Raw genomic sequence first — 12,106 nt, 5'->3', positions numbered from 1 at the left:
AAACATCAGCAATCGTCGGTCCATCTAAACGTTTTCGATACGTCGATGCTGGTAATGACTTTGAAGAAGCCTTCGTAGAAATTCACCGGCAGGCACGTGGTGACATCTCATCATAGTATAGATCAGTCAAAGACTCGACAATAGAGGGAAAATGCTCATATATCCAACATTACACAGATTAGATCAAAATAAAACAAATATCAAATTAACATATTAAAAACATATTAATAACATTTTAAAAACAATTTGAAATTCTGATACTGGGGACAGATGTCGTACAGGATGTCACGACATCGCGCTTCAGAACATGCAGCTTGTATATGACCGTATGAACAGATTAAACAAGTAAATAACACGAGAATTGTTAACCCAGTTCGGTGCAACGTCACCTACATCTGGGGGCTACCAAGCCAGGGAGGAAATCCACTAAAATAGTGTTAGTTCGAAGATCTAACAGCCACTGTTTACAACCTTCTCACCTAACCACTACCCGTGCAATCTCTACCTAAGAGCCACTCTTAGATATGAGAAACCCCTCTCACTCCCTCTCAATCACTCTCCCGTGTTTACAATTAATTCAAATACACACCAGAGATTGCTCTCTGAACAATAGAGATCAACTCCACACACTTTAGAGATCAACTCTACACACTCAGGTCCAACACTTGATGTTAGGGTGACATCAAGGTGGCTCACAAAACACTCAAGTCCCAAAACTCACAAAATAACTCTTCAATCCCGGACTTGGTGGAAAACTCGTGCAGCCTTCATGTTTATATAGCAGTGTGTGTTTCTGGGCTGCAACTACTTGTGCTGGATGAGATCTATCATTTTCCTGAAAATCTGCACTTAAAGATCTAAAAGATACAGTTTGATCTTTTAGTTTTTATCTTTAATCTTTAATCCCTGAACGAACTATTCAAGTTTGTAATTCGAACTTTAATTATCTTTTAATTCGTTCCTAAAGATAGATCGCCAAATCTGTTGCTAACTGCACATTAATCTGTTAAAGATATAACAGATTTATGTGTCCAGTATTTTCGGGCCGGATGTCAGGACATCGTGTCCGACATCGTGGATCCTGCACACTCTATAACAGATTTATGTGTCCAGTATTTTCGGGCAGGATGTCAGGACATTGTATCCGACATCATGGATCCTGCAGCTTCAATTCTTCATTTGACATTTTATCTTGCCTTGTGCATTGTGCAGCCCGATCTGATTCCTTGACATAACGTTGGACATCATGTGCAGCAACTCCAGCTTTCCTTCATTGTCTAAGTGCTTTATGTTTTAACAAAATCTTAGCCAATCTTTTAAACACTCAGTAGAGCTAAGCACTAACAATCTCCCCCTTTGGCAAATTTTGTCTAAAACATACTTAGACACTTCCTGAGCAGGTACGAGCAGTTATGCAAGTGGGATCAGCAACTTTCATTATCAGAGTAATCAAGCACAGCGGAATTGGTAATGGCGACAGCAAAATTCTGCAAGTTGCAAGTCGTTTCCAGGATGTCAAGACATCTCACGTGACATCAGCTTTCTGCTCCCCCTGTCTCCATGCTCCTACTGCTGTGAAGCAGTTCACTGCAGCATCTTCTATCAGCTACTAGTCTTTTCCAGGATGTCAAGACATCTCATGTGACATCAGCGTTCTGCTCCCCCTTACTGCAGCATCTTCTATCAGCTTACATCAGTCATCATCAGCAGCAGCAGTCTCAGTCATCATCAGCAGCAGCAGTCTCCCCCTCAAAATCATGAATCATGCATACATCGTATCATACAACTCCCCCTCAGAATCATGAATCATGCATACTACTATTACTCCCCCTTTTTAGACAGAATTTGACAAAAGTAGAGTGCATGCAAATATTACAGACCAATAGCAAACTAATTGTTCAAAGGGACATGCCCCTATAACTAGTAAGAGTAAAAGGCAAAAATAAAGGTCTGATGGTCATGGGGTGGCTTCAGAATCATCATCATCTGATTCTGTATCCTCTGCTGCATCTTCCTCTTCCTCAGCTGCCTCTTCTTCTTGCTCAGCTGCTTCTTCTTCCTCAGCTGCTTCACCATCATCAATGCCACTGTCTGTGAGTCTTTCGATCAGCCGTTCCAGCTCCATTTTCTTCTCTGTGGTGGCTTTGATGGTTGCTTCCAGCACCTTGCATGTGTCCTTGAGTTCAGCAATCAAGGCATCCTTGGACACAGCACCTGAAGCAGCAGCTTTCCCTGATGTCGAGACAATGTCTGGGACATGTGTCCCCTCAAACAGTTTGTAATGCAGGGATAGAGGAGATTCTCTCTTCATCACAGAGTCAATGTTGTTTAAGATATTGGGATGTTGACTCAACATAATGCCACACAATACAGTTGGGAAGACAATGGGTAATTTGACAGCAAAAGATTCTGAATGCTTAACAGTTTGATCAAAAATATAGTTTCCAAAATTAAATTTGGACTTGGTTCCAACAGCATACAGAAATTTACCCAAACCTGTGGCAACAGTGGAAGTGTGATTGGTGGGTACCCAGTTTGCAGCGCCAATCCTATGCAGGATTGCATATTTCACACTTAGCTTCCCTGCAGAAAGCTTCCCTTTCTTTGGCCAATGCTGGACTCGTTTGGCAGTGATTTCCTTGGCAATCTGATGCTCAGAAACATCAATATCCACCACTCCTTCAGTTGGTCTGCCCAGGTATTTGTTGATTACAGCAGGGGAGAATCTAACACATTTTCCTCTGACAAACACTTTCTGATACTCATCACTTTTTCTGTTTGTTATGTCAGAGGGAATGTTGACAATGAATTCCCTGACTAGACTTTCATAGCAATCTCCCAACTTGGTGACAGTTTTCAGCAGTCCAGCAGCCTTGATGAGGTCCATGATCTCCTTGCAATCCAAGACATTTCTTCCCAGTTCTCTTTCTAAAGCAAGCCTTCGTTGATATACAAATTTCCACCTTTCAACATTGCCAATGGAGTGGAATGAAATGTTGTCCAATGGTGCATCAGGGACATTTCCAGGCACCTTCTTCCCTGATTTCTTGGCTCTCTTGATGTCGAGGACATCTAGTTCGACATCATCATCAGAATCAGATGAGGAAATTTCTTTCCTCTTCTTGGAAGGAATTGCAACTTTGCTCCATCTGGATGTGGTAGGAGTGATTGGTGTGCTCTTCTTCTGTGCCATAGTTTTGATTCGTCCGGACCTAGTAATGGGGGTTTTTCCCTTTCTGCTTTGAAGTCTTTCTGCAATGCCAGGTGCTAACTTGTTGGCAATGGGTTCCTCATCAGATTCTACATCTTCGAGGTCAATGAGGTCACCTGGAGCAGGTTCTGGTGCCCGTGGTGCAGGGGTCTTCTCTGTGGCTTGATCCTCTTCTTCTGTTGATTCCTCTTCACTGGGTGAAGGGAGGGCTTCAGCATTTGGAGTGGAAGATGTTGGAACATCTTTATCAGCATCAGGCACAGAAACATTTGGGGTGGAAGATGTTGGAACATCTTCATCAGCATCAGGCACAGAAGCATTTTTCAGAATGTTACTCACAATACTGCGGATTTTCTTGTCCATCTCCGTGTCTACTTCCCTAGGACTTGTTGCAAGGCTAGGGTTTTCAGAAGTCTTCACTCCCTGTTGTCGTTTGGGAACCAGTTTCTCAGGGACAGGAGCTTGACCAGGAATCATTTGTATGGGTTGGATATGGAATTCAGGTTGTTCCTGGTTTGATGGTGCTTTGGTGGATGATGGAGATGATGGTACAGAGGTTGAACCAGGAGCTGAGGTTTCTTTTGGTGCGGTAGCCATGGAGAAGCAGAGCCTTTGGAATGGTTTCGTGAATTTCAGAGAGCTGTTGGGGAATGCTGTTGAAACCGAGATTACCACGTAAATATGAGTTTGAATGAGGAATGTAGAGGGACGTGTGAAACAACGGTCGAATTTGTCTTGGCCCAGTAGTGAATGTGCTATTAACGTTTGAGCACATTCAGATAACAGTAATTGCTATAAATCCTCTAGCAGACAAATGCCCAGCTTGCCCCTCAGTTTTTCAAACTGATTTGCATCCAATGCCTTTGTGAAAATATCTGCTATTTGTTCCTCAGTGGCAACATGCTCTAGTGTGATAACTTTATCATCAACAAGATCTCTAATATAGTGATGTCGAATGTCAATGTGCTTGGTTCTGCTGTGTTGAACTGGATTTTTTGAAATATTAATAGCACTCATGTTGTCACAGTACAATGTCATGACATCTTGTTCGACATTGTACTCCTTGAGCATCTGCTTCATCCAAACTAGTTGTGAACAGCTGCTTCCTGCTGCAATATACTCTGCTTCTGCAGTAGATAGGGACACACAGTTCTGTTTCTTGCTGAACCATGAAATAAGATTGTTGCCCAGATAGAAGCATCCACCAGAAGTGCTTTTTCTGTCATCTGCACTTCCAGCCCAATCAGCATCACAATACCCAACCAGCATTGAATCTGAACAATGACAGTACATAATCCCATAGTCACTGGTGCCATTTACATATTTCAGAATTCTCTTTACTTGATTCAAGTGACTTATCTTGGGATTGGCTTGATATCTTGCACAAACACCTACTGCATAGGTGATGTCAGGTCTGCTAGCTGTTAAATATAGTAAGCTCCCAATCATGCTTCTGTACAGGCTTTGATCAACACTGGTGCCAACTTCATCTTTTGACAGCTTCAAGTGAGTAGGTGCAGGTGTTCTTTTATGGCTGGCATTTTCCATCCCAAACTTCTTGACAATGTTCTTTGCATACTTGCTTTGTGAGAGGAATATGGAGTCTTCCATCTGCTTCACTTGGAGTCCCAGAAAATAAGTCAGCTCTCCAACAAGACTCATCTCAAATTCAGATTGCATCTGTTGGACAAAATGTCGAAGCATCTCATTCGACATCCCTCCAAACACAATGTCATCAACATATATCTGTGCTATCATCAAGTTTTCAGCATCTTGTTTGACAAAGAGAGTCTTGTCAATTCCTCCCTTCCTATACCCTTGCTGAGTAAGGAATTCTGTTAGCCTTTCATACCAAGCTCTTGGAGCTTGCTTTAATCCATAGAGAGCCTTCTTGAGCCTGTATACATGATCTGGATGAGTTGGATCTACAAATCCCTTTGGCTGCTCCACATAGACTTCTTCATTCAGGTATCCATTCAGAAACGCGCTCTTCACATCCATCTGGTACAACTTGAATTTGAGGATGCAAGCTACACCAAGTAACAATCTGATGGACTCAAGTCTAGCAACAGGGGCGAAAGTTTCATCAAAGTCTACACCTTCAATCTGAGTGTAGCCTTGAGCAACAAGTCTGGCCTTGTTTCTGGTTATAACACCTTCTTCATTGGTTTTGTTCTTGAAGATCCACTTGGTGCCAATTACATTAGTTCCCTCGGGTCTAGGAACTAGCTCCCAAACTTCATTCCTTTTGAATTGCCCCAATTCTTCTTGCATAGCATTGATCCAGAACTCATCAGTCAGTGCCTCTTTCACATTCTTGGGCTCAATTTTGGAGACAAAGCATGAATTGGAGACAATCTCAATCTCCCTTGATCTTGTGGTGACTCCTCTGTTTGGGTCTCCTATAATCAGCTCCTTGGGGTGCATCTTCTGGATTCTAATGGAGGGTTTCTTGTCAGGTTGGTTGATGTTTGGTTCATCTGTAGCAGAATCAGAGTTTTCTGCATTTTCTGCACTTTTAGCTGTATCTGCTACATTGTCTCCCGATGTTCTGACATCTTCTTCGACATCCTTCTTTCTTGCTGGAGTTAGATCATCAACAACCACATTGATGGATTCCATCACAGTTCTGGTTCTGGAATTGAATACTCTATATGCTCTGCTGTTTGTAGAGTATCCCAGGAATATTCCTGCATCACTCTTGGGATCCATCTTTCTCCTTTGCTCTCTGTCTGCCAAAATGTAACATGGACTTCCAAAGATGTGGAAGTGCTTGACAGTTGGCTTCCTCCCTTTCCAGATTTCATACAGTGTGGTTGGAGTCCCTCTTCTAAGTGTGACTCTGTTGTGGATGTAGCATGCTGTGTTCATGGCTTCAGCCCAGAGATTATAGGGAAGTTCTTTGGCATGAAGCATGACCCTAGCAGCCTCTTGCAAAGTCCTGTTTTTCCTTTCAACTATGCCATTTTGTTGTGGTGTAATGGCTGCAGAGAACTCATGAGTGATGCCTTCAGATGTGCAGAATTCAGTAAACCTGCTGTTTTCAAACTCTCTGCCATGGTCACTCCTGATTCTCTTGATAACACAGTTTTTTTCTCTTTGAAGTCTTAGACTCAACTCCTTGAATACTTCAAAGGTGTCTGATTTCTCTCTGATAAAGTTGACCCAGGTAAATCTGGAGAAATCATCCACAACAACATAGGCATACCTCTTTCCTCCAAGGCTTTCAACTTGCATAGGCCCCATCAAGTCCATGTGAAGTAGTTCCAGTACCCTGGAAGTGGTCTGATGTTGAAGCTTCTGGTGGGACATCTTGACTTGCTTTCCAATCTGACATTCACCACAAATTCTGCCTTCTTCTATTTTCAGATTGGGAATGCCTCTAACAGCACCTTGGTCAATGATTTTCTTCATGCCTCTTAAGTGCAGATGTCCAAATCTTTGATGCCATATTTTGACTTCATCTTCTTTGGAGGATAGACATGTGGAGGAGTAACTGGTTTCTTGAGGTGTCCATAGGTAACAGTTGTCCTTTGATCTGCTGCCCTTCATTAGAACTTCACTCTTCTCATTTGTCACCAAGCATTCTGACTTTGTGAAGTTTACATTGAATCCTTCATCACACAACTGACTGATGCTGATCAGGTTTGCAGTCAGTCCCTTCACCAGCAGTACTCTGCTCAGACTAGGAAGTCCATCATGGACTAGCTTTCCCATTCCAATGATCTTTCCTTTAGAGCCATCTCTAAATGTCACATAGCTAGTGGAGCAGGGCTCAATGTTCACCAGGAATTCTTTAACTCCTGTCATGTGTCTGGAGCAGCCGCTATCTAGGTACCAATCTTCCTTAGCTGATGCTCTAAGTGAAGTATGAACAACAAGACTAACAGTCTTGTGTTTTGGAACCCACACCATCTTCCTTCCACTGCTGCTACTTTGAGTTCCATGATGTGGATGACCATGTAAATGATAGCAAAAGGGCTTTATGTGACCATACTTGCCACAGTAGTGACACCTCCACTTCTTTCTTTTGCTCTTTTTCTGCTGTGTTCCATGATGTCGAGACCGATGTTGTGACATCGTGACTCCAGTGCTGTTTTTGGCAGGAACAAATTCTGTCATGGTTATTCTGCCAGCAGATTTATGATTAACCCCAAGTCCTCTCTGGTTTCCAACATTCTTCCCAAGCTGTAGCACCTCATCAAGCATATCTGAGCCTTTATTCAGCATCTTTATTGATTTTGTCATGTTTTCCAGTTTAGAGTTCAGAAAACCAACTTCTCCTTTAAGCTCAGAGATCTCCTCTTCATGTGCCTCCTTCTCAGCCTCCAGATTTGCAATGACCTTCTTCAGTTGTGCTTCTTGCAGAAGAATCTTCTCACTTTTGATGCATAGTTCTCTATAGGATATAGCAAGCTCATCAAAAGTGATTTCACTATCTGTATCACTTGAATCTTCAGCAGATTCAAATCTCCCAGTGAGTGCATTCACATCTCTGTCAGAATCACTTTCTTGTTCACTCTCTGTATCATCAGACCGACATACAGAAAGTCCTTTCCTCTGCTTCTTGAGATGAGTGGGACATTCAGCTTTGATGTGTCCATAGCCTTCACACCCATGGCATTGAACTCCTTTGCTGTGACTGGGTTTTTCATCTGACCTTTTCTGGTATTCACCACCTTTCCTGATGTCGAAAGGGATGTTCTGGACATGTGGTTTCTGCCTCCTGTCCATTCTGTTCAGCACTTTGTTGAACTGTTTTCCAAGGAGCACAACTGCATTAGCCAGACCTTCATCAGTATCCAGGTCATACTCATCTTCTTCTCCTTCATCATTGGACACGAACGCCAAGTTCTTGCTCTTCTTTTCAGCCCTATCCGAGAGTCCTAGCTCAAAGGTTTGAAGGGAACCAATGAGTTCATCTACTCTCATGTTGCAAATGTCTTGGGCCTCCTCTATTGCAGTGACTTTCATGTCAAATCTCTTAGGCAAAGATCTGAGGATCTTTCTCACCAGCTTTTCATCTGTCATTCTTTCTCCCAAGGCAGTGCAGGCATTAGCAATTTCAAGAATGTTCATGTGGAAGTCATGAATACACTCTTCCTCCTTCATCTTCAGATTTTCGAATTTTGTAGCCAATAGTTGCAATCTGGACATCTTCACTTTGGAGGTTCCTTCATGAGTGGTTTTCAGGATCTCCCATGCATCCTTGGCCACTGTGCATGTGTTGATCAGTCTGAAGATATTCTTGTCAACTCCATTGAATAGAGCATTCAAAGCTTTGGAGTTTCCAAGTGCCAATTCGTCTTCTTCTTTTGTCCAGTCTTCTTCTGGCTTCAATTCATCAGTGGGCTTTCCTTCTGTGTCCAGCATCTTGGGATGTTCCCAGCCTTTGATGACAGCTTTCCAGGTTCTGCTATCCAGTGATTTGAGGAAGGCCACCATCCTTGCTTTCCAGTATTCATAGTTGGTTCCATCCAGAATTGGTGGTCTGTTCACTGGTCCTCCTTCTTTCTCCATGTTCATCAGAATTTATCTCCCTAGATCTCACTCAGTGATTTCGAGTGCCTGCTCTGATACCAATTGAAATTCTGATACTGGGGACAGATGTCGTACAGGATGTCACGACATCGCGCTTCAGAACATGCAGCTTGTATATGACCGTATGAACAGATTAAACAAATAAATAACACGAGAATTGTTAACCCAGTTCGGTGCAACGTCACCTACATCTGGGGGCTACCAAGCCAGGGAGGAAATCCACTAAAATAGTGTTAGTTCGAAGATCTAACAGCCACTGTTTACAACCTTCTCACCTAACCACTACCCGTGCAATCTCTACCTAAGAGCCACTCTTAGATATGAGAAACCCCTCTCACTCCCTCTCAATCACTCTCCCGTGTTTACAATTAATTCAAATACACACCAGAGATTGCTCTCTGAACAATAGAGATCAACTCCACACACTTTAGAGATCAACTCTACACACTCAGGTCCAACACTTGATGTTAGGGTGACATCAAGGTGGCTCACAAAACACTCAAGTCCCAAAACTCACAAAATAACTCTTCAATCCCGGACTTGGTGGAAAACTCGTGCAGCCTTCATGTTTATATAGCAGTGTGCGTTTCTGGGCTGCAACTACTTGTGCTGGATGAGATCTATCATTTTCCTGAAAATCTGCACTTAAAGATCTAAAAGATACAGTTTGATCTTTTAGTTTTTATCTTTAATCTTTAATCCCTGAACGAACTATTCAAGTTTGTAATTCGAACTTTAATTATCTTTTAATTCGTTCCTAAAGATAGATCGCCAAATCTGTTGCTAACTGCACATTAATCTGTTAAAGATATAACAGATTTATGTGTCCAGTATTTTCGGGCCGGATGTCAGGACATCGTGTCCGACATCGTGGATCCTGCACACTCTATAACAGATTTATGTGTCCAGTATTTTCGGGCAGGATGTCAGGACATTGTATCCGACATCGTGGATCCTGCAGCTTCAATTCTTCATTTGACATTTTATCTTGCCTTGTGCATTGTGCAGCCCGATCTGATTCCTTGACATAACGTTGGACATCATGTGCAGCAACTCCAGCTTTCCTTCATTGTCTAAGTGCTTTATGTTTTAACAAAATCTTAGCCAATCTTTTAAACACTCAGTAGAGCTAAGCACTAACACAATTAAATTACAATAATTGACAATAATTACCTGTAATAGGGTGATGCAACCAACAAACTATCGGTTGTCGCTCTTACAAGCATCATTCAAATTATCATACATATGAACTATTGCGGCAGCTCTCCATGCGTAGCTTCCACTCAAACTCAAGTCTCGGAAAGCGTCTAAAAAATGAAAAGAACATGTGTTGCACTCTTGTTAGCAAAAAGAGTGCAATCTAACAAATGCAACAAATAAGCACGAGCTGCAACAGTCCAATGTCCGACCTGACATTTACTCTGATAAATATCTCGTAGCCACGATAGGCGTACGTGTGTCCCATGACATTGTACTGTCTCAGCTCTAGCTTCTTCTCCGGAGACTTCAAGTAACTCCACCAACATCAAGACCGCTTCGTCAACATGAAGAGTCTCGAAGCTGTGGAATGCGCTTATAATAAGGAGATGAAGCAGAGAGGCCACATCATCCAGGGTGATGGTCACCTCTCCAACAGGAAGATGGAAACTGCTCGTTTCCTTATGCCACCTCTCCACAAAAGTGGATATAAGTCCCTGATCGCCAGTGTCCACTGAACATGCGATCAAAGGACTTAATCATGTGACAGCGACTAGCCCTTCAATTACAGGAGCAGGCCTCCCAAATTTCTAAATCCCGTTGCCTACGTGCGGATGTTGTAGGCCTTCGCCGCTGGGGAACATCATCTAAATCACGATGATCCTCTCTCCCAGGGCTCTACCTATAACCCTGCCTAATGCACGAACTAACCTTCTAGTTCTAACCATAATCTATAAATTTCCACACATACATTTTTTGGTCGAAATTCAAATTTTTTTTTCATTTATCTATTAAACAAAAACTATTTACATACAAATAATTAAATAATATATGACTATTTCGTTGAAATAAAATATCTGTAAACAACTACAAAATTCATATATTTACTATTTAAATTTATAACTATTTCATAACAAAATACAATATAAAATATTTTTTTAAAACAAACAATACCTATTTTTAAAACAAAACTAACAAATAAACTACCTATTTAAAAACATTATTAAAACCTATTTTTTCAAACAATAATTATTTTCTATTTTTTTAATTTAAAGATGCTCATATAGATCACATGATCCGTATGACTCATACGGATCAGATGATCCGTATGGATCATAAGAATCAGTTGATCTGTATGCCTCATATAGATCATGTGATTCGTATGCGTCATACGGATCACATGATCGGTATGTGTCATACGAATCAACTGATCCTTATGATACAGATCCTCTGATCTGTATGAGTTACACGAAACATACAACAAATACGGATCATATGATTCGTACCAATGCACACCAGACGAAAATCGAATGAAGCAGCCATTAACGGAGAGTAGAACCTTACCTCAATAGTGTAATAGCACAATAGTGCTGCAGGTCTTCTCAATGCCGACAACGAACCACCCAATGCGCGGCAAACAGACCTCCGAGGAAGCAACCAATGCGGACGTGAAGAAGCTCCAATGCACAGAGAAGAAATGGAAGCGGCGCAGGGAGGAGGAGATGTACGGATAGTGTAATCAGTGAAACGGATTTAGCAAATTTAAATTTTAAGTGAAGGGCATTTTCGCCCATTCACTTAACATACTGGGTGCACCAGCAATAATGCTGGGTGCACCTAGCATCACCCTCAAGTGGCACATTTTCAACAACAACCCCAACCGTGTTGGCAGGCCTTCCAAGCCCCTCCTCACCAACAATCTCTCCATTGTCATCATCAAAAACAATGATGATGGCAACGACGAGTTCCTCGCCTCCTCCCTTGGTCGCTAGTAGAATTGTGGCTCCAACCCCAACACCCCCTCATCCTCACCTTCAAGCCTATCGTTGTTGCACTCTCCTCACCGCAAACCACACCATCATGGCAATCCCCGTCAGCACTAAACAGCCAAATCTAGTCTCCTAGCCAAAATCCCACTTGGAGATGTGGGTGAAATGCTTCAAACCCCAAGAGACAAACATTTTTTTAAAAATTTTATTTTTCAAATAATTTTTTTAATTTTTAACAATAATTAATATAGTGATAGTTAAAATTGTCACTATTCATAAACAAAAATCGTCAAAATTCATAATTTTAACGGTTCGGTATAATTAGATGAAAAAGACCTTATTGAGACAATTTTAAAAATTAAAGGACTTGATTGAAGCTTTTTAAAAT

Source organism: Glycine soja, chromosome 13, assembly GCF_004193775.1.
Source record: "Glycine soja cultivar W05 chromosome 13, ASM419377v2, whole genome shotgun sequence".
Taxonomy (NCBI): domain Eukaryota; kingdom Viridiplantae; phylum Streptophyta; class Magnoliopsida; order Fabales; family Fabaceae; genus Glycine; species Glycine soja.
Note: the sequence above shows the minus strand (reverse complement) of the source record.